Source organism: Ambystoma mexicanum, chromosome 14, assembly GCF_040938575.1.
Source record: "Ambystoma mexicanum isolate Mex_15411 chromosome 14, UKY_AmexF1_1, whole genome shotgun sequence".
NCBI classification, from domain to species: Eukaryota; Metazoa; Chordata; class Amphibia; order Caudata; family Ambystomatidae; genus Ambystoma; species Ambystoma mexicanum.
In genome coordinates this window covers 629,818,479-629,842,667 of record NC_090940.1, presented here as the reverse complement: position 1 = coordinate 629,842,667, position 24,189 = coordinate 629,818,479, and the positions used below count along the sequence as shown (strand labels likewise).

General features: G+C 51.0%; 1 protein-coding gene across 3 annotated transcripts in view; it reads right to left on the bottom strand.

The window, feature by feature from the left end:
* Positions 1 to 24,189, bottom strand: part of TECPR2 (tectonin beta-propeller repeat containing 2) — an 879,235-nt gene that overhangs the window by 157,032 nt on the left and 698,014 nt on the right. The window lies entirely within an intron of this gene.

Sequence of the window (24,189 nt, the reverse complement as noted above, 5' to 3'; positions counted from 1 at the left end):
ACGAGAGATCCATGCCCTGGTGCAGAGGGTAGGCAACCTGGAAAGCAGGGCTGAAGAGGCAGAAGGTCGGGCCCGCAGAAACAACATCCGGATTGTGGGCCTACCGGAGGGAGCTGAGGGCCAGAATCCCACAGATTTTATTGAGACTTTGCTGCTGCAGGAGATCACCGGAGGTGCCCTAACGCAGGGATTTGCAGTGGAGAGGGCACACAGGGCCCTGATCAGAAGGCCACCGCCGGGTAATCCGCCCAGGCCCGTGATCGCCAAGATCCTCAACTACAAAGACCGGGAGAAGATTCTGGAACATTTTCGTAAAGGGGGCACCATACGGTGAGGGGAGGCAACCATCACTGCTTACCCCGACTACACTCTACAAGTGCAGCGCAGTCGGATGAACTTTGGGGCGGTCAAAAGGCGCCTGCGGACGGCCGGTTTCAAGTATATGTTACTCTACCCAGCCAAACTTAAGGTCTTCTTCAAGGCTAAGACGCTGTTTTTCGACACCCCTGAGGAGGCCATGGAATGGCTCGATGCGCAGAACTGCCCTCAGGAGCCTGATGAGCAGATGGCGGACGGAGCAGGGAGAGTTAAGTGAAACAGTGGGCCCGGCGGACTTTGAACATTTGGACTGGAATATAGTCTTTGCCACTTTGTGATGGGGATGCACTTTTTAACTGTTTCGAACATGGTCCGCGAGCGCGGATATAAATGTGTAGGGGACATCCGAGGGCCGTTTTATTCGTACCCCAGTGTGTGGTTAGGTTAGTCACTGTGTGGGGTGTGACACCCTGTCGGGTTCTCTACGGGGGCTTCCGTGGAGAACCGAACACGGGGATGCCTGAGATCCAGGGATGGAGCTGGGCGGTTGGTTGGGTTAGGGGGGTGGGGGGTGTTAGTTGTTATGTGAGCCTGGGGAAGAAACTGAGAAGGGATGTAGTCGGGACTGGGGGGAGGCGATCAGACCAGAGGGGGAAGTGGGAGCTACGGATAAATCATGGGAGACCTTAAGGTATTGACATGGAATGTTAGAGGGTTGAATAGCTACCTGAAGCGTAATAAGGTCATGTTGTATTTGAAGAGGCAGAGGATAGACGTGGCCTTGTTACAGGAGACGCATTTGACACGGGATAAACTTGAAATGGTGCGGAGAAAATGGAGGGGGGACAGTGGTTGGATCCACATTCTCTGCGTATGCCAGGGGTGTGCTGGTTTGGGTTGCACCACATGTCCCGTTCAAGCTCTTGGGGGAGGTTGTGGAGTCGGACGGGCGGCTGGCCATGGTTCGGGGGATTGTGGAAGGTAGAGTTGTCTGTATCATAAACACTTATGCGCCCAACCAGGACACAGCGACTTACTTCAAGACACTGTGCGCGAGACTCGGTGAAGGGATGGGGAGCACAGTAATCTGGGGTGGAGACTTTAATTGTGTGCTTAACCCCAGGGAGGACAGGTCGGATGACAAAATGGTTAGGCCCAGCCCAGCGGCCAAGGTGTTGCAGTCGCTGCTAGCGGATCTAGGCCTGGTAGACGTGTGGAGAGCGAGACACCCGGGTGGGAGGCAGTATTCGCACTATTCGGCTCCGCACCAACTGCACACGAGGCTCGACTACTTTTTTGCCACTCCAGACATTCTTACGGAGTGTGAACAGATTGGCTACAGGGCGAGGGTCCTCTCGGACCACTCGCCCCTAATCATGCATTGGCGGCTGCGCCCCCCACGTGCACGGATTCCAACATGGCGCCTTCGGGCGGAAGCGCTACGGGATCCGGTATTCAAGGAGGACATGAGGGAGGAGATAGTCGCGTACTTTGAGTCGAACACAGGGAGTGTCAAATCGGCTGGTACTTTGTGGGAGGCTTTTAAGGTGGTGATGAGGGGAGTTGCTATCGCGAAGTCCAAGGGATTAATGGGCGGAATCCTGACCGACCTGCGAGAGGCCGAGATCGAGCTGGAAAAAGAATTGGAGAAGGGTGGGACCGATATGGAAGTAGTTACTGAGCTGCAGCAGCGGTGCTCTGGGCATTGGGACAGACTTTGTAACCTGAATTATACGAAGTACATTGAGAGGTTGCATGCGGGTGGGGACAAGACAGGCAGGCTCCTCGCTTGGCTATATAAGAGCGAAACCCCTAGGGCTCCGATCCGATCGGTCATCACCGAAGGGGGTGCGGAGATCGATACGCAAGAAGGGGTAAATGGGGCATTCGCAGAATACTACCAAACATTGTATGAAGATCGGGAAGGGGGGGAGCCGAGAGGAGATAGATGAAGTACTCGGGGATATAGGCCTGCCCAGAATCAGCGATGAAGAGCGAGAGGAGATGGATGCTCCGATCACTCTGGAAGAGCTCAGAGAAATAGTGCGACAGCTGCCCACTTGCAAGGCCCCGGGGGCGGACGGGTTCCCCAGCGAGTTTTATAAGGCGTATGGGGAGGAGGTACTCCCACCCATGCTGGACATGTTTAATGAGGCGTTTGAGCTGGGACAGCTACCAGAATCACTCAGGGAAGCGGTCATAGTGCCACTCCCCAAGCACAATACACCGGGACACGGTTGCGGCTCCTATCGACCCTTGTCAATGCTGAACCAGGACAGCAAGATCCTAACAGCTGTCTTGGCGGCTAGAATGAGGAGAGTGATAGGCAAGCTGATTCACCCTGACCAGACGGGCTATGTCCCAGACAGGAACATTACCCACAACCATAGACGCCTACACAGAGTGGTCGAATGGGGATGTAGCAAAGACGGCGAAATGGCGATAGTGGCGCTGGATGCGGTCAAGGCGTTCGACTCTGTTCGTTGGCCGTGGCTGTTGGCGGCACTGGATCACTTCGGAATGGGGCCAGGGTACAGGAGGTGGGCCGAATTATTATATAGCGCGCCTCTAGCCAGAGTTCGTACGGGGGCAGTAGTGTCGGATAGGTGGCAGTTAGGTAGAGGCACCAGGCAGGGATGTCCTTGGTCCCCAATGTTGTACATCCTGGCCCTTGAGCCCTTGGCAATTTACCTCCGGCAACAGTATGACCCGGTGGGCATAGAGGTGGGGGGGGAGAGCCATCTGATATCCCTGTATGCCGACGATATGCTGTTGTACCTCCAATACCCTGAAGAGAACTTGCAATATGTCTTGGAGGTGATGGAGAGGTTTGCTTGGCTTTCTGGTATAGCGGTCAACCCTCGGAAATCCACCCTGTTCCCGCTGGGCGGCTATGTGGGGATACCGGCTGAGAGGTTGCCAGTATTGCGAATCCCATGGGCGACAAGCACCTTTCGGTACCTTGGCATAGACGTATATCACACGACCGGGGAGGAACACAGGCACAATACTGAATTGGCAGTGGGGAGGATCGAGAAGTGCATGAGGTTTTGGGAGAAACTACCCTTAGCGATGATGGGCCGGGGTGCTATGCTTAAGATGGTCGTGCTACCTAGGCTGCTGCATTATTTCAATAACATTCCATACATGATACCCAAGGGGTTTTTTGCTAGACTACATGGGGTATGTAGAGATTTCTTATGGCAGGGCACGCGTAACAGGGTCGCACTGTGGAAATTGCAGAAGGCTTATGAGAAAGGCGGCGTGAGGCTGCCGAACTTTGAGGCCTACTACGTGGCAGCGCAGCTGCAGTACGTGGCCAAGTGGCTTTCGGACGACGAAACCCCGGAACATAGACTGTTGGGAAAGGACTGCTCCCCCTTCTACCTGCGAGAGATTATTTGGGTATCCAGCACATGGATGAGGGGGCGTCCTAAGATGCTAGCGTTGGGCAGGAACATGTGGCGAAGAGCCTGCCGGATGATGGGGGATCCCCTGCCGTGCATGCCGCAGCTGCCGCTGGTGGCCTTGGCAGGGGAAGACGGACAGCTTAGGGCCATCCTGCGAACATACTGGGAGTCAGTGGGGCTGGTCACTTTGGGGGACATTTGGCAGGATGGGGCCTTGGCGGAGTTCGCAGATCTGGAGGCGGGGGCGGGGCTGCATGCGGGGCAATACATGACGTTCCACAGAGTGGTCAGGGAGGTCCGGAGCACTTGGCCCGAGACCGTATTGGCTGACGAGCCGGATGCGACGCTGGAGATTATGTATGACGCATCCGAGGGCGGGCATGAGGTCTCCAGGCTGTACGAGATGCTGATGGCAAAGGTTGGGAAGGATTTGGGGTACCTGAGGTTGGAATGGGAAACAGAGATGGGGGCCCCGATGGCGGATGGGCAGTGGGAGCGCGCCCTGGGGTACCACAAAAAAGTATCGAGGAATGCCAGGTTTAAACAGATACAACTATATATCACGCATAGGGCATACATGACCCCCCTGAGAATTTCCAGATTTTGAGACGCTGGGCGCCAGGCGTGTCCCAAGTGTAACACAGAGAACGCTGATATGATTCACATGTTCTGGGCCTGCCCTGTGATTGCAACCTACTGGAGTGAAGTGGCGCAGAAGCTGGCAGGGAGGGGCATTGTACTTAAGATAGATTCGGCCTGGGCCTGTTTGCTTGGAGGGTACCCCAGGGCGCGCAAGCTTCGGCACGTGGAGAAGCTTAAAGATTTGGCTTATACACTTGCCAAACGCAGAATAGCCATGGGATGGAAGAATTGTCAGAGGCCACGGGTGGAGGTATGGTGGCGTGACCTCCAGAAATGGGCTGCCGCCGAGACGACAGCATGGTGGGAGGCCAGCAGGGCGGGAGGGGAGGAAGAGGTGAGCTCCCTCACGGCATGGAAGGTGCTATTGGCTGAACTGTTTAGTACGGGGTCGACCTCGGCTGGATCTGAGAGCGACGGAACCCCACCACACGGAACGGACAATGATGGTGGACACCCTACAGGCTCATAGGGGGGAGGGAAGGGGATTGTTAAGTTAATTCTGTTCTGTTTTTTCTTTCTTTTCTTTTTCATATCTGTTGTTTGGCCTTTGTTGTGGCTTGATGTGTTCTATTTATGTTCTGTTGCACTGTGTGGTTGTTATAAAATAAAATACATTTAAAAAAAAAAAAAAGGAGGGGTGTGTACGCAGCAACACCCTCAATTCGTGGAAAGTCAGGTATGGCTACAGGATAGAGCCTGGATCTCACCTACCCTTCTGGCAGAGGTGATGGCCACAAGGAAAGACGTTTTCCAAGAGAGGAACTTGAGAGGGGCCTGGTGCATTGGCTCGAAGGGGGACTCCATGAGCCTTGTCAGCACCACGTTGAGTTTGCACGCCGGGGCAGGAGCCTTCACCAGCAGAAAAGATCTAAACAGTCCTTTGAGGAACTTCTCGACGAGACGGTGGGATCACAGAGAAGATGGTCCTGGAGGCCTGGTGTAGCAGGAGATAGCCCCCAGATGCACCTTGACAGAGGCGTGCACCTTGGCCAAGGACAACAAGTGAGGAAGAATCTGAGGGTGCCATGACCCTCAGAGGGTGGATCTTCTGTGACCAGCACAACGTAGCAAAACGCTTCAACTTGTGCCCATAGCACTCGCTCTGGCCTTGGCAAGGACCTCTCTGCAGTCCCTGGCAACTCGTATCCTCCAAACTCTAGGGCTGCAGGAGCCAAGCCCTCAGTTTCAGCGATCCTGGACCGTGATGCACAATTGCGCCTCCTTCTCTAATGAGTAGATCCGCGGCCACCGGCAGCTTGACCGGTGGAGACACCGACAGGCTGAGAAAGTGTGGGTACCAAAGCTGCCTCAGCCACGCCAGAGTGACTAGTATCCTCCTGCAATGGCACTGTTTGACGACTCGCAGCAGGAGAGGCAGCAGAGGAAATGCGTACAGGAACATGCCATCCCACAGGAAGGAGAACGCATCCCCCATGCTTCGTGGCCGGGGGAACCTGCTGGCAAATTTCTGGCATTTGGAGTTTACCGCCGCCGTCGCAAACAGATCGATCTGCGGTGTGCCCCACCTGATGAAGATGCTATCCACCTGGTCCTGTCAAAGTTTCCACTCGAGGCAGGAGCGCAACTGCCTGCTGAGGGAGTCAGCAATATGTTCTTGACTCTCGCCAGGTGAAAAGGGATGAGGAACATCTCTTGGCCGACGGTTGAGTGCCACACGTTCTGCGCCTCTTTGGAGAGTGCTAGGGATAGAGTGCCCGCCTGCTTCCTGATGTAGAACATTGTGGTGGTGTTGTCCGTGAAAATCCTCACCACCTTGCCCTTCAGGGACGGGAGGAAAGACTAGAGGGCCGATAACACTGCCCGCAGCGCCAGGATATTGCTGTGGAGATCCTTCTCCCCGGCAGCCACAGGCCCCTGGCGTGCAGACATCTGGTGTGGGCTTGCCAGCCCTCCAAGGAAGAATCTGTGGTGACCATCTCCTGATAAGGGGGGTTTTAAAACCCTGTGCCCCAGGCGATGGAGTGTACGCCCCACCATCTTATCGCTCGACGGAACTCTTCGTTGAGTGATCTTGTCTGTGAAGATTCCGGACACTTGCATCTGAGCAGCGACTTACTTGATGGTCCGCACCGTGGCAGTCTTCAGCGACATCAACCATTGCACCTTCCCCAGCACAGCCGCTACCCTCTCCACGGAGGGCGACGCCAGGCAGGAGACAGTGTTGAGCCTGGCTCCAAGGAACAGTGCGTTCTGCGATGGTGTCAAGAAGGATTTTGGATAATTGACAGGGAAACCCCCATATCCGTCAGGAGCTGAACGGTCCTGTGTGTTCGACAGCTACCTCTCTTGACCGGATGAGCCAGTCGCCAAGGTACGGGTATACATGTATCCCTCATAGATGTAGATGGGCCGCCACAGGTGCCAGGCACTTCGTAAACACCCTGGGCACAGACTTCAGGGCGAAAGGGAGGGACTTGAATTGGTAGTGCCTTCCCTGCACTACAAAGCGTAGGAACTTCCGATGTTTTCTGTGAATGGGGACGTGGAAGTATGCATCCTCCAGGTCCAGCGACGTCAAGAAGTCACCTTCCTCCAGTTGGACGAGCACGTGCTGCAACGTAACCATCCTGAATTTTAAGGACTTAAGGTACTTGTTGAGACGCCACAGGTCGAGAATGGGACTCCAGCCCCATGTCTTCTTTTTGACTAAGAAGAATCTGGAGTAGATTCCGGAGCCCCGGAGTTGTCATGGAACTAGCGCCATCGCCCCCTTTCTTAGCATGCCCCGAGCTGAGGGATGTACTGCTCCTGCCGGGTCACTGGAGGGATCCGCAGACACTTTTGCTGAAACTCCATGGTGTGGCTGGCGGTAAGAGCATCCAGAAACCATCTGTCGGTGGAGATCTTCCACTCGCTGACAAATCCCGCCTGCCGGCCTCCCACCGGGGTGCATAGGTGGGGGCCCGACATCCTGGCCGGTTCAGTCCCGCTTCAGCACCTGCGTTCCGCCTTGGGGGTCTGAACAACGCCACTGACCACCTCCACCGAAAGCCTTGGAAGAGCCCCTGCAGGCCTCCTGGGTCGTGGACCGCCGTGAGGGCTGACGGTACAACGATGAGCCTTCCCGAAAAGTTTATCACCGAAGAGCATATCCAGTACCCTCGTTTGGACCTCCTGGTGAAAATTGGTGGCCTTCAGCCAGCCTCCATGACGGAGGCAGACACTGTTCCCCATCTGTCGGAAACCTGTGTACGCAATGTCCAGGGCCACTGTGATCGCATGGTCCAAAGCTACTTCCCATTCCTGGAGGCGGGAGGTCGCCCCCACCACTTGTCGTCGGGTAGACAATCGGGGCCAGCTTGTACCACAGTTCCCTGTTGTACCTGGCCAGGATTGCCAATGCGTTGGCTGCCTTGATAGTCAACGCTGGAGCGGCTGACCTTCCTCCGCACGCTGTCAAACTTCTTCCCCTCGCTGTTCGCAGGGACTGAGGACGATGAGGGATTAGACAACCTCTTCCTCGCAGCCACTGACAACACCGAGTCCGGCAACGGTTGCGACCGTAGACACTTGGGTGCGGACTCCGACACCGTGTACTTTTGCTCCAGCCTAGCCCTCTTAGCCGGGGCTGAGCAAGGATTTTTCAGGTAGGCCAGGCCATCCTCCCACTCGTCATCCAGGAGGGGCACTGCTATAATGGTCTTCCTCTTGGTCTAACACTTCTGGTATAAGAAGCCCTCCTTGGTCTCCCCGGTCATCAGCTGTAAAAGCTTGGAAGCTCTGGCGCCCATGGCATGGAACGACCCCACCTCATCCGGTGGGGATGTCCTCAGTTGCAGTGAACTGTGCCTGCCGTGACAATGTCGTGGCCATGTCTGCCCCTTTGTACTGGTCCCTCGGGGGGAGGGTGCGGGAGAAGGGCACCTGGCGCGGGTGTGGAGGTTGATGCGGAGGAGTTGGATCGCACCTCTTTTTCACCAAAGGCTGATCCGGGGTGGCGGGGGTCAGAGCCTACAATCCTTATAGTAAAAGACAATAGAAGAAACAGGAGTCCAGAACTCTATAATCAAAGAACTTTATGAATGGATAGAAGTGATGACTAAAAATTATCTGGAGATCCTGTACTGAAAAGTGGCTGAGAAAAGTCATTGAACCTCAGGAGAAGGGAGCCATTCTCCGGACTATGAGTTGTTAATAGAGTGGTAGGGTAAGATAGGCTAGAGTTGGAGGATTTCATTTATAGACTTTCACTGACGAGCACTGTAGCTAGTTTTGTTAGGTAGGGACACCTTATAGAATAGGGAAAGATGGTCTTTAGTCCTATTCTTTAGTAAACACATAGAATGTCTAATCAGCGTCAGTGTCTTTCTTCTGGCCTACTACAGTTGGCACAGAAAGGGTTCACTTAGAGACCCTATATGGTACAACAGGTGGGCTTATTGACAGACTATGGGCCAGGGACATTTACTGCTGTCTCTATGAATGTTGGGTAATTGAATGACTTCTGAATAGCCCAGAGGCATACCCTCAGATCACACCTAAAATCACATGAGTTCATGCACTTTGTTCATCAATTAACTGTGAAGGTCTGCATGGTCAAATGTCGCTTTTGTTTTTTGGATGCAGAGTGAAACCAAGTTCAGATAATTACTGCTGCTGCTTACACACATCAACTCGCCATTAGGTAGGGAAACTTCACCCCATGTACCCACTCCTCCACAAGGTATAGCAGGACTAATAGATTCATTAAATTCAATTTTTGGCAGCAAACCAAATACAATTACTATGAAGCAATAGTTAATTTGGTGCCAAAGGATGACAAATCCACAGCTTAAACTGATACTGAAAATTATACAATAAGGAAAAGATGAAAAAAGATGGATAATATACATTTAAGTGATAGCTGAAGACTGAGTACAGTATGATGTTGATGGGCTTGTAAAATAAATGTGTGCAGCCGAGGTCAATCGCTTCCGACTGAGTCTTCTCAAGTCGGGTCTATAGTTTACATGTGGAATCTCTGATCTCGTACATCATATATTGTTTGATATATCTTGCTAAGTGCTTAATTTGTAAATAAGTGTTGTGAAAGCATCATGATGTAGACACATAACCAGTTCAAGTTTGGTTCACAAAAGGCTTTATTAAATTCAGAATGCAGTAAGGTCATATTGCCCTATGTTTAGGTGGGGTTTAGGGAGTAGTCTGCGTCAGAAAGTCCAAATCAAATGTCGGGCTGTGTCAAAAACCTATACTTCCATGCCCAACTAACTGTATACAATGTGTAGGGATGTCAGCATCAAAATTAATAGTGTTCCAAATAAAGTTCAGATCTTCCAGCTCTTTGCTTTTAATCAGCTTCCCAAAGTTCAAAATAGTTTACAAGATACTGGGGTTCCCTTTCCCAAGAGTTCAAGTCTTCAAGCTTTCTCAAAACAATACAGTTCCTTGGGACTCTTTCCAGCTCTACTGATATTGGTTCTTTTCACCAGTTCACATGGGCAGTTCAATATCTTGGTTTTAAAAGCACATAAAAGGTTGCGGCAAAACAAACTTCCTGATGGATACTTTTAGAGTAGTTGTCAGACCACACCGTCCACCCATTACAGGCCCAAAACTGATACCCCTTCCTTGGCTGCTTTCCATGAACACTGCTTTCATGCAGGGGCCCTCTCGGTTTAAGTGCAGTTGTTGGAACACACAGTCCACCCATTACAGGTCACGCAACTGAGTAGCCTTTTCTGGATTCTCCTGGCTCTTGCTAATGCTTCTTTATAACGGCTTTAACCAATACTAGGTTTCACATACCATAACCTTGTGGGTGTTATCTTGACTTTGTCAATATTTGTGTTTCTCAAAAAACAGTTTGTAGTATCCGTTAATTTCACAACTTTTCTTTCACTCCAATCACGAGTGCTCCAAGGTTGCTTTTGCTCTGCATTCAAAAGTGTTTGTAATGAATTTCAGTTAGTTCATTATTCAAAAGGTTCTTGTAATGGTTATGTGCAGTATTCAATAATGGCTTTTAGTTAGTTTGATATTCAAAGTACTTGTAATTGTTCTGCGTGATATTCGAAAGCACTTGTAAAGGTTTTCATTTCTTTCGACATTCAAAAGCATGCTAACTGCATCTTCGCCTTCCAGCCCGGTGTCTCCCACACTCGCCGGTCAGAGCTTAAGGCACTGCAAGGTCTCTGCTTTCGCGTGCATTACCTCGTCTTTCTCTCCCAGTGGCTCTTCATGGTGCGGCCCCCCAGCGATGCTCCACTTGCAGTTCAGGATTCCTGTGAGCACTTCATGAGAGGGAGACCAGCGTGACCGAACGGACTGCTACTGGCTTCAAGCACACCTTGGCTTCGCTTCCTACTGCATAAACTCTGCATCTGCACACAGGTCTCGAGCAATCCTCTTGCCACACTGCTGACCTGGAGTGGCTTTCCTGGCTACTGCCTCGGCCTTCACAGATGACTTTGCCTCCCCACAGCTGACTTAATTTCCTTCTTGATTACGGCGTTTAAAGTTCCAGCCTCCATGAGTATTCCAAAAAGTACTAGACCGGTCACCATAAAAGCGGTCTTCCTGCTTTAATCGTGTTAGCCTCTTCCTCGTCTCAGTACTTGGTTGGGGTCGATATGTGTCTCCATTATTAAAATGAGGATGTGTTGCTCTACTTATCCTCTTCTTCGTCCCAGTAACATACTGGTGTGTTTTGGGGAAGGTTTTCGAGGAGGGATGGGCTGACAAAAACCTATAAAGGCTTGAGGGATGGAGGGTTTGCTGTGAAAGGGAAATGGGGGATACCATTTTATTTAATTATTGGGTTTGTATAATGTGCCTAAACAGAATGTGTTTCAAGGCGCAACATGTCTCACCTAAGGAAGTCCTCTCCACACTACCAAAATCTCCTCCCAGGGGATCCTCCATCGCATATCCACCCCCCAGGTTCAAGATCCAAAAGCAATGGCCTTTCCCTGGCACACCCAAGAGGAGGTTGCACAGGCAAAAGAAGTGAGCACACCCTCAGGTTCCTCGCCGTGCCAGGGCCCAAATATTTTCTAGCACCCTGTGCCTCATTGGGATCAGCTTGCCTCCCCACTGCTAATCCCCACAGTGACATATATGGAGTTGCAGCAGGAACTCCCTCTTTTGTGTACTACCCATGGCACAGGTGTGATTTACAGATACCATTGAAATAACATAACATGACAGAGGTTTATCTTGAATGCATCATCTTCATTATCAATTTCCTCCGTTTCTATAGGTGGAAAATGAAACATTTTGCCCCTCTAGCCACAGAAAATAGAGCAAAGTGCTTTCTTCCTGTTGTAAAGTGATGAACAAACGCAGACAAAACAGTTACTGCACCAATGAATGTGCCTGTCAAATGCCTCAGCTAAATCTTCTGCTCTAGGCTGACAATCAGCACAGACTTTCCACCCTGGTGGTGTCCTTTTCCCTCCCTTTCATTATCTCTCTCTGGTGGTGTTGGATGGGGCCCATCCTATTGTTGAACTATCGTGATGGGTGCACTTCTGCTCCTCTAATGGCTCTGGTGACTGCGCAGCACCAATTGCAGTCATGTGCTAGTGTGTGTTTAAGATTTAAGAGAGTTGGCGGCCTGGCACATGCCTATGTATTGGTACACACTAAGTGCCCAGCTTAAGAATGCCCTACATGTGCGCGTTCGGTGCCCCTACCAGCAGAAGGGCAGCAAAGCCAGCGTCATATTGGCACTGGCACATATATATGCGTGCACACACCTGCCTGTTGAACTACTTAGCTGCACCAGGTACCCTTGCTACCCCGTTGTTGCTCACACCACTCGGCCACACACCCTGCTGCATTACTAGCACGCTGTTGTAGCTCACACTGTTGTCTGACAAGGACTGACGGTGCTCAGAAATAATGCTGCCAAAAATACCAAATCATAATTGAACTTGGTCTTAGATAATAAGTAGCGATGGCTCCGAAGCAGATCCCGGAGCTAAGCATTGGAAAATACCCCCTCAAATTAACCACTGATCATGCTTGATGCTATATTCCACACGATCTAAGCGCTGTAATGATAGCTGATCTTATTACTCAGTTTAATGGTACTCAATGCATCAATTTCGAAGCAGGAAGGACTAAGTCAGTCCTGCCCGGATTGGCAGGCAAGCCCTTAACTAGCTCATCTACCTTGCCGATACTAATGGGGCGCAACGTGCCTGAAGCATGTCTTGGTTTGCTTTTTGCAGACTGGATATGTATTAGCAGTTTGGGCCAGATCACTCCTTTCCCCTTGGGTCAGGGTTGTGCTGATCTGCATTGGCCTGGCATCCCGCCAGCAAGCACATGGTCCCGGGGAGCATCAGAATCCACTTTGGACTATATGTTTATGTCCCCTAGCATGTTCGATCAATGTGAAACTATGAGAATAAAAGAGGGTGGTACAAGTGACCACAAACGATTAGAGGTATCAGTCAAAGGGCAAGATAAAAGGTTTGTAAAAAGCTGAAAGAGCACTTCATAGTGAACAACCAAAACAATCGTTTAGTGAAATATAACAGAGAAGGAGTGAAACTGAATAAAGCCCTGGATAAATACAGTCTTGAAACCAGCAACAGAAAATTGAAAGATATGTGCGATCCTTATGTTTTCCATGATTTTTTATGGTCGGTTGAGGCCCCCAGTCCAGCGGTGGGCCAAATGAAAAAAAATGTATAAGCACACATTTGACGAGCAAACATGGGAGGAGAAGCGTGAGATGCGGTGGGCCACAAATGCTATTCAAAGAGAGGAACTGGTTAAATCTATTAGAGAGACCAAAATAAAGTCCATCAAAAACAAATATAAACAATGGTCAAAGCAACAACGTATGGCCCGTGCCCAGAAAGATGGGGAAACCATTCTTAAGGCCGTCCTAAATAAGAACTCACAGAATTGTTGGTCTCTCATCAACTAACAATCTACAGATCAAATTGGAGCCTTATCAAACATGGTTACCGAAACAGAGTGGGTAGAATTTCTATCAAAGAAATATGCTCAGACTAAGGGGGAGCCGTCTTTTCCCACTTTTGGAAGCCAGTGGATTTTGGACACAACAGAAGAGAACATTTAAGCCCTTATAATGAAATTTTCAGCTTCAAGGGCGGCAGGCCCCAGTAGCTTAACATATCAAGTCCTGAAGGGAAACCCCAAAAGGTGGTCCTACATGCTAAACACACTGTTTCATGGAATTCTGAGGTTTGAAAAGATTCCCTCATCTTGTAAATCGGGAGTCATCGTCCCTATATTTAAAAAGGGGGATCGAAGAGACCCCTTAAAATATAGACCAATTACCCTCCTTGATGTGGAAAGTAAGCTGTTTACCAGCTTAATACTGAGAGACTTGGAAAATTGGGCTGAACAAAATAAGATCTTGCCAAAACAACAGACAGGCTTCCGAAAGGGGCACTCCACTTCGCTTAATGGTATAGCACTTGCCACCCCCTGTAATAGTAAGACTGGGGGGCAAGAATCACGACTATATGGTGCTTTCATAGATTTATCTCGTGAAATGAGATAGACTATGGTCCAAATTAAAAGATGGAGGAGCTCCGACCCATCTCATCGACATATTGGTCTCCCTCCATGAAGGCAACACGGTCCAAGTTAAACTTAGCCAAGATGGACTTTTATCAACACACATCCCAGTGAAGAGGGGGTGAGACAGGGGTGTACGGTCGCTCCCTTTTTGTTCAACTTCTATGTAGCTGATTTTGGACAGGAGGTAGAGACAGCAGCACGAGACAGTGCCAAGTTAGGCGCAAATGTAATTAAGTGGCTGATTTATGCTGACGGCATTGTCCTCCTGGACAAGACAGCAGTGGGGCTCCAGAGGCTACTAAATGCCCTGGATCAATACATGAAAGATAACGACCTCAAGGTAAATCCGGAAAAATCGAAAATAGTGATTTTTGGAAAGAAAGGTGGTAAAGAAGGGAAATACTGCTGGACAGTGGGGGGCAAACGAATACCTGTAACGGAGGAGGTCATTTATTTGGGTTATAGTATGCTACACCCAGAATTTGCACGATACGGGCAGAGATGCTACAAAAATGCAATCAATTGGCGGCTCAACTGCAAAAAATCATCAAGCAATATTGCAGGTTCTCTCTCCTCCCTGCTATCCGCTTTTATCGAGCAAAGATCGTTCCTGTTCTCCTATATGGTTTAGAGGCAAAACCACTAGCTTGGTCAATGGACTGGCAGACATTAGAAGCAAAGATCTGGAAAAAAGCCTTACGTCTTCCAAACAGCTTGCCAATTGCTAGTTTGCGCTTTGAGTTAGGTCTCTCATCATTAGGGGTCCAAGCAGATTGGAAACTTCTATCTCTGTTCAATCTGATAACCAACCCAAGGCATAACACATTATATGAAGACTTAAGAGTCCATTTGAGCCATGCATTAGTGTGGGGTACTGTATGATTAAAAAAAAAAGATCCCAAGAAATCCTAGCCAGATGTAATAGTGAGATAGATATTTTAACCACAAACCCCATGAAAATCAAGAGGGAGCTACTGTCATCAGATTGGATAATGACAATAGATAGTACACGATCGTCGACAGCAGCTCCCTCACTTTCACCAAAGGACAAGAGCCTCAGTTCTTTAGCAAATTATTTGTTGAAATTCCCAGATGCAGAAGTAAGACAAAATGTTCTCAGACTTCGTCTGGGTTTGACACGTACAGGAGCTGTTCTTGCGAGATGGGGTTGGGGGGAGAGGAGCAATCACTTATGTGCCAAATGTCAAGACCCAAAAGACCAGTCATTGGAGCATCTTTTAAGATTCTGCGAAGGAACATGGGAGGTGCGAAAGAAACATTTGGAAGGTTTTGTTTGCTCTAATGACTGGTTGTTATCAGAAGACTTTTGGGTGAGAATGACTTCAGGTCACGAAACGGCATTGACTATAAACGTGGTCAGAGTCCTACAACAATTAGGCTTCACTGGAAATTAAAAGTTCTCAAAGTATCTAGACTGAAATAGGGAAGATAAGAAAATTTGGAGGAAAATGCTGAATCTTTTATCAATTGTTTTTTAATGAGTTGCAAAAAAGTGTAAAGTTATCTTCTTTTCTTTTTAGTAAGTTTTTTTTCTTTTTCTCTTTTTGTACTTGTGAAAAAAAAACAGGTTTGGTTTATACCACAATATAAAAAAATTAATTAATTTAAAAAAAATAATTACCTGTAATGCCATAGGCAAGCTCAAAGGACGAAAAAGTGTTGGTTGAAGCATAGCCGCAACACCCTACACCGGCCTCCCTGGGCCCCACATTTGGTTTACCTGGTTTCCAAATTCCCCTTTGTTTTTCTCTGCAGCCCTCCACCCCCATCCCCTTGCCATCCCTCCACTCGCACCCCCCGGAAATAAGACACTGACTCGGTTTGTGGATATACAGGCCGCAGTTGCAGTTCCACTCTCCTTCAACGGTTCCTTAAGTGTATGTGTTAACGGAACCTGTATCGGTGGGTTTCGCACCACCGCTCTGCGACTCTCATTTCCCTTCTTGAGATAGTCCCGGCTGCTCAGCCGTCTTCTCCCTGTTTAATGCCTGTCTATGCCTAAGGTGGTTTTTCCAGTTCACTTGACCTGTTACGCCTTGCCCAGGTCTCTTGACCTCCTACCCATAACACCCCCCCACACAGCACTCTCCACTTTGTCATCATATGTCCAGCTCTTTCCTTACATTCACTTCCCTACGATTAACTACCACTCGCTTACACATTACTTTTTCTCTAGTTGCATTTTTATGTGGAACGTTCCTTACCGTTTTGCTTTGCGTTCCACCTCTCTTGCCCCTACCTAAACTTGGCTATGAACTAAGGGTGTGGACTAACCCCAGTACCAATATTTCTTGTGCTAATATTCCACTCGCCAATCTTTTAGTGCAACCCAACCGGAATTACACTCGCATGTTAGTTCACGTTTGGGCGTTGGCTGAGGTGGCAACCTGCTCCCTGCCTCGTCAGCCTTGCCATCCTTCCCCCTCCCTGCACTTGCGCAACCTCATTGTCCTATTTCCTCCTTGTCCACTTCCTAAGCCTTGTCACGCCTTGAAAACACTAGTGTACAGGCGCGCTATACATACCATATCCTGCGCACGGGCTTATTGGTGTGAGGAAGAGAGAAACCTCTTTTGTGCTGTTGTCCCCTTCCCTTTCTCCCTTCTTGCCATATACACACCCCCCACTCTCCCCCGGATGCGCCCGCCAGAGCACCCCTCTCCTCGGCAGTTCCTTGCCTTCGGGAGAGGGGTTCCTACCTTAACATTGTTTGGCCAGCCCTTGATTGCTTTGGGCGTTGGCCTAGCTGTTTGAGTACACTGCACCACTGTAATACATAACAGCTTTGTTTGGGAGACATTAGGCATTTGTCCTGCTTTCCTTTACCGTTTTTTTGGTCTGTTGCTTCCCTTTTGTTTCCCATCCCATATGTGTACCAACCATTTGCTTACACATATTATTCCCCGCTATTCGCAAGTACATTTCCAAATCCGTGCCGGGAACAGCTGTCTTGGAAGCTGTGGGCCCCCCTTATGCTTTTGTTGCCCCCCACAAACATGGCCACCGTGAAAACAAAGACAAAATGTATTAGTATCGGTCATGACACATGAATTCCCTTCACCATAATCATGGCCACCCTCTTCCCACCCTGCCCCCCCCCTCAAACCTACGGATTTGCTGAACTTGGCTTGAACATGTAATAGCATTTGCCTGGCAAATGCCCATACCAACAGCAGCGAAAACCGCTGGCTTTGCCAAAGCTCGTTTTTAACAAGACTACAGTGAAGGACATTATAATTAGTGCTTATAAATCGCGTGGATGAAGGTAAACCTGGTTCAGAAATGCGTATTACACCAGTAGCACTTACAACTCCAATTAAGTCATTAACTCTCAGTAGGCTGCTTTGGAAAAACCCCTTAACAGGCACAGCCAGTGCAAGTTTGATGGCAAGACTTGATTAAAGCGAGCTCACATAGTTCTCATGAGGAGGTGTCCTTGGTGGGGAGGGTCAGGAACTGGGGGAGAAAGGCCATAGGGACCGGCATAGCCATGGGCAGTCACTGGTGGGCAAATAACTGAACAACGCCTACATGCCCCTTCTCATATGCAATTTCTCCCTGGCTGTACTCCAATGCAATAGTTTCGGCTTTATCACAGCCCACACTAACATCGATGATCATAGTAAATTATACTAATAATAATAGTATCAGGAACGTACTATGCCGCTAAATGTGGAATACCTCTCGCTTCTGCTGCAGTGATAGCTGTGCGTGTGTTTGTGTTTACGTTATGCCCTTTGGCCATTCTGAAGAGCCCGTGTGGTGTTGCTGCAAGGTCAGTGGGGCTTGCTTAATGCATTTCTCCTGTTTCCTCTGAGTGGCTTTGAGTTTCCTTAACCTTTGCCGCCAAAGGACATTGTGAGGGCGTGTGAAACGTATGACCAGTAGCATGAACCTGTAGGTGGTGACAATACAAATGAGCACAGAGCTCTTTGATAAAGCATGTCATGGCGGTTCCATTACGCTGGTCCTGCTGCAGCGTTTTTTTTGTTGCCTCTGGCGGGTGAATCTATCCGATTGAAAGAGCGCGCGCGACGCCACAGGTGGTTTTCTCCGACCAAACCCATATTTTTTATTAATGTATTTATTTTAGATCTCTTACTTACCTTGCCTCACATATCTCGCTGTAACCCCATAAACATTTTAAGCATACCGTTCTCCTACACTTGTAACGGTATTACATGTGCTTCCCAATACCAACCCGGATACCCACGCGCTCCCCCGGCCTCCTTCTATCCCCCATCTTAAAACCCTTTCTCCATCTAGCCCCCCACATTGCAGCCTCCTGTCCTCGCCCCCGACTCCCGACACTTACACAGAACAAATGCAAACGTTGATTTTCCACATTCCGGCACTGTCCTTAATCTTTACTTCCCATGCCCGGGGACAAACAGCCGACACGCCAACCCCTGCCTGCCAACCCAAAAGAACCCGGGCCGCTGCAGTGTACACGGCTGCACTCTTCCCCGGGGAGCGCGAGTAGCATTTCCTTCATGCATATAATGCATGTATGTGTACGTACCCCCACACACAGGGCCTCATTACGACCCTGGCGCTAAGCGAAAAACGATGGCGGTAAATGCTTACCGCCATCGTTTTCCGCCAGGTACGATCATGACCCGTGACCGTTAACTACGATGCCAATAGCGGCATCGTAGTTAACGCTGCCGCAAACAGCGCTAAGGGTGCGCGCACGCGACCGCCCACACCGTACTTAGCGCCATGGCGGAAAGGCACGCAAATGCCGACCCAAGCGGACATGCACCTAACGCCATCAATGAGGCCGCTAAGTACCTTACCGCCATGGTGCAAATAACGCCATCGCGAACCAACCGTAAAGGGCCAATTCAAGTGAATGCAGCTGCCACAGGTGCACAGAAACAGCACAGGTGAAGGCAATACAGACTCAGGGGAGTATAAAAAGAGCACACCCCACCCCTACCCACACCCAGTCACACTCCACAATGATGCCAATACGACTAGCAATGTTGGGGCTGGAGGACCTGATAGCAATGCATGTGCTACTACAACAGCAACAGCAACAACAACAACAACAGGCAGCACAGAGGAGACGCAGGAGGAGAAGGAGGGCAAGGCAGGCCCAGCAAGCCCCACCAGCACAGCCAGTGCCACCACGCAGGCAGCCCCCAATCCCACGCATCAGAGCCAATCCAAACAACCTCACTGCTGAGCAGATCCACACCCTGTACCGTTTGGACAGGGACACCATCACCGCCATCGTAGACATGACACACAACGACATCGTCAGCATGATAGAAAGTCCAACCGCCATCCCCCCCCTACTGAAGGTAGTGGCTGTACTCCACTTCCTGGCCACAGGCACCTACCAGCACACAGTGGGGCACCTGCATGGCATTTCACAACCATTATTCTCACGAACACTCATCCAAGTGCTCGATGCCCTCCTCAAGCACACAGACGACCACATCTCATTACCACGGACTGCCCAGGAGATTGCAAACACCAAAGTGGGTTTCCATGCACTAGCCAGCATACCCGGTTGCATTGGTGCCATCGACTGCACCCATGTGGAATTGGTGGTTCCACGTGCCATGGAGGTACCGTACCGCAACCGGAAACAGTTCCACTCTGTCAACGTGCAAATGGTCTGTGACTCCAACAAGATCATCACACATTGTTGTGCCCGATTCCCCGGATCAACCCATGATTCCATGGTCCTGAGGAACTCCACAATACCACGCTACATGGAGCGACATGCAGGCCCAAGATCCTGGCTACTCGGTGAGTGCGATGTCATGGAAGTGGGCATGGGAATGACGTACCAGTGCATACTCCACCTGGCTGAAAGGGGGGGGGGGGATGATGCATACTCCACCTGGCTGAAAGGGGGGGGGGGGATGATGCATACTCCACCTGGCTGAAAAGGGGGGGGGGGGGATGATGCATACTCCACCTGGCTGAAAGGGGGGGGGGATGATGCATACTCCACCTGGCTGTGAGTAACACAGAGAACGGATACAGAGGAAGGCCACTCACAATGCACAAAACCCCTCTGCATACATAGGGTGATGGCATGCAAAACAGGCCATGGCAGCAATGAGCATATACTGGTTGCATAGTGTGAATCAATTAGTGCATGTAGAAGTGAGCCAAGGTAACAGTTCCATGCCAGCCATGGTGGGACATCATGTTCCTGATCAGACAACATGACTGACACATACATTCTCGCCTACATACAGGTGATGCAGCCTACCCCCTGAAGAGGTGGCTCCTCACGCCAGTCCGGAACCCGCAGAACCAGCACGAGGAGGACTACAACCGTGCACATACACGTACTCGTGTGGTCATAGAGCAGACATTCGGCCTCCTGAAGGCACGATTCCGAAGCCTCAGCAGGTCTGGTGGGGCACTCCTGTATGGCCATGAGAAGGTGGCAAAGATCGTCATGGCATGTGTCATGCTGCACAATATGTGCGTCAGACGGAATGTGCCCCTGCCCCCTGACGCAGAACTGCAACCACCTGACGATGAGGATGAGGATGAGGAGGGTGCAGAAGGGGCGCCACCACATGGAGGAGGCGATGCACAGGAGGGGCGTGCCATGCGCCAAAGTATCATCAACCACTGCTTCTAGCACACACGGCTGGTGTTCATCGCATGGAGACTGCACTTGGGGCACTGTGTGACTCTGGGGCATGCACACTGAGGACTGGACACCAATAAAGCACACATACGCAATGAAAATGTCCACACATTTCCTTTTTTGAAACGAAAAAGTGTATTTGAACTATGAATTGTCGTGTCACACCCCCTCCCACCTCCCACCTCCCCCCTGCACACCCCAACACACCCCCTCCCACCTCCCACCTCCCCCCTGCACACACACCCCCCCAAACTCCCCCCTTAACTCCCCAACACACCACCCCGCCACCCCCCTGCACACCCCAACACACCCACTCCCCCCTCCACCCTCCCCCCCCCCTGGAATCCCAACAAAGGTGTGAGTTGGTCTGTGCAGCAGTGTCAGTAGTAGGATTCCTACACTGTCCGGCCACTATTGGCAGCCCCCTCCACTGGCCCCCGGGGCACCCCTGCCTGTGCTGCGGAGGTTCCTCCCCGATCGGCGGATGGGGCTGCTCGGTGTCGAGCTGGCAACCGAGGAGGATCCTGCCTGCTCATTTGGACGCATGGCCCGTATTGTCTGCACAAGGTCAGTGATGGCGTGCCGCACAGCAGCTAGTTCCGCGCAGATGTCCTTTGTGGACGACTCTATAGCTGCCTTCACAGTCTCAGCACATTTCTCCATTGCTGCACTTGACCCCCCACATTCTGCAACATGTTCTTCGAGCAGCGAGGAAAGTTGCTGCTGCCGGGTGGCAATCGCCTCCAGAGAATGGTTGGAATTCTGGCCCATGGCTAATGGCAGTGGTATTCCCATTGGGCTGATCTGCCCCTGCAGCGGGGATGGAGTGGCTGGCCAATCGTCATCCTCTGGCTGACCCTGTGTGGCATCCGCATGCGGGCTGCTTAGGGACAGGTAGGGGGAATGAGGGTGGCCTGTGGGGCTTCTGACATCACTCTCCTCAAAGATCCCTGCTTCGCTATCGGAGGAGGCAGCAATGGCAGCAGTCTCCCCAATTGTGCTGCTTGCAGCAGAGGCTGTGGCTTCTGTGGGCATGATTGGTGTGATGTCTGCTGCTGCTGCTGCTGCTGTACTGCCTGCTGGGGTGGCTGTCTGTGCCCTGTCCTGTTTCCCTTGCAGGGATTTTGCCTGCTGTGGTGTTTTCCTCGGGACGACAGAGGTGGAGGGTTGTGGCGTTGGCACAGTTGGCCTGGCCCTCTTGGTGGGTGTGGAGGCTGTGGTGTCCTCTTCCTCAAGGTCGGAATTTGAGCCTGTGGTGGGACAGAGGAGGGAGAGTGTTATTGATGGGTCTGCGGACATTGGCCGGGCATTGTGGCGACTGGCATCTCATCAGTTAGTACATGTGGCACATTTCATGCAGGGGAAAAAAGTTGTCTCCCTTTTGTGTGGAAGTAGCATGGAGGTATGTGGGTGCCTGCAGTTAGGGTGTGCGTGCTGCATGTGTACAGGGTGCAGATCGGATGTATCTGTGGGCAGTCTCCTGCTGATGTGTTGCATTCACACTATGGGCCAACATTGTACTTCACATGAATGGACTTAGGTGAGATTTGCATGCCTTGATTTGAGCCACCTACCTGCATCGCCCGATGTCGGGGCTCCTCTCTCCATTCCTCCTACTCCTTCAATGCTCTGCATTCCGATTGTGGAGGCACAGATTTCCTCCCATGGCTGCAATTTTATAGGGGACTCCGATCCTCCCCCAGTTGCCATTGCCAGGTTCATGTTGGCTGATAGTATGCTCCTGACTCTGAGCCGGAGATCGTCCCACCGCTTGCGGCACTGTTTGACATTGCGGGGTGTTGTTCCCACGGCACTGACCCGCTGAGCTACCAGTGCCCATATGGCCTTCTTCTTGGATATGGCCGGTCTTGTCAGTTGGTTGGAGAATACCACTGCAGCGTTCTCCTGGAGGGTCTCCGCTAGAATGGTAAGCTCCTCTCTGGAGAAGCGGTCTTGCCGCTGGCGGTCACAGGCTTTTTTCAAAACTTTAGGCATCTTCCTGCAGGTAGAAGGTTGAAGACGGTATTGGCGGGGTCTCAGGCTCGGATGTCCAGTGGTTTCGGAGGATGGCAATGGATTGTGTTTTTAAAGATGGCCGCCGTGCTCTTTCCCGTTCCGCCGCGGTGACGCTACTTCCGGTTCCGCTTATCTACGGTCACCGCTAATTGCGGTGACCGCTAACTACGGTCACCGCTATGTACGGCGGTGGCGGTGGTGCACCTTGCGCCGCATACGATGCCGGTAGGTGCCGTTTTGGGGGCATTACCGCCATGGCGCTGTTTACATTACCGCCATGGCGTAATGCTCGTGCGCGATGGGTCCTAATGTGGCGCACTTTACGCCATCGTCCCACGGCGTTAACGTTCATTACGCCATGGCGGTAATGACGGCGGATTACCGCAAGGGTCGTAATGAGGCCCACACACACACACACACACACACGCGCCCTAGCACCCAAATACCACTTTCACCGCAGTAAACTGCAAGGCGCGGCGGCCCCGTTCTCTAGCGTCTCTGTCAAAGGCTGCGACATGTACTTTACAATAGAACTTCTCTTGTAATTGCTGGAGACCTGTAGTGGCCCTTCCCGTGTCACTCAGGCCGCACCAATGGCCAGTCCCCTTGATTTAAAGCATGACACCCAGCATGCACCCGAACCTGCCCGAGCCCCCTGCCCACACTTCCCCCTCAAATCACTGTAGCGTGATACTTCAGTTATTAGACGCATCTGCGGCAATGCAATGCCAACCCCCTTAGTACTTTGCCTTGTCCTCAACTGCCCACGTTCTGCCGAACACCTTATCCTCAATGCGCTCTCCCCCCACCCCCCCAAAGTCTGTGCACCTTCACCGTAATACAATTATTCCCTCTTAAAATGCTGCCTTTTATAAGGCAGATTGGTCACCTTGCAATCTTCTAGGGGGGGGGGGGAGGGACCGGAAGGTGCGGATCCAAACCCCACGCCCGACGCAAATGGAGGGAGGGAACTTTTATATAGCGCCCATGTTTCAATGTTCATTTCGGCCTACCGCCATACTCCACGAGGCTGCCCGCCCCCCTCCTCTCGCCCCTTTGCAAGCCATCAGCCCTGTGATTTAGAATCCGACATCTGTAGTACAAAGCAAACGTGTGCAGTTAAAACATATCACTTTGTAGTGGTTGTCAGCCTTTTGGTCAAACATGCCCACTAATCCACAACTGCACGCGCTTATTCCCAACCTCCCCACATTGCTGCTCTGGCATTCCACTGGGGTCATTAAAGATCATAGAAACAACCTGCACGCTCCAGCTGGTACCCCCCCCTGCATTGCACAGCGGTAAAAGGGGACTGCCTTGCTTCTTTGCTGTGCTTATAAACCCACCTCCCTCCCCAACGCCCCTTTTCTCACCTTCCATGTTCCATCCCTCCTTCCTCCTCCTCCTCCTGGGACTGGTACCAGCTAGTGACTAGTCCGAAGAGGGCCACCCACCGACCCCAGCAGGTTCCTAATTGTTGGCGGGGGTTGGGGTAGATAGGCCGCAGGGATGTCCTGCTGCGTGTAGGGCTATGGCATTGTATGCTAAATACCCTCTCTACGTTCGGCGCACCCCCTGGCTTTTCCAGCAAATATTCGGCTGTAATGATCACTACATACCCAAGACATC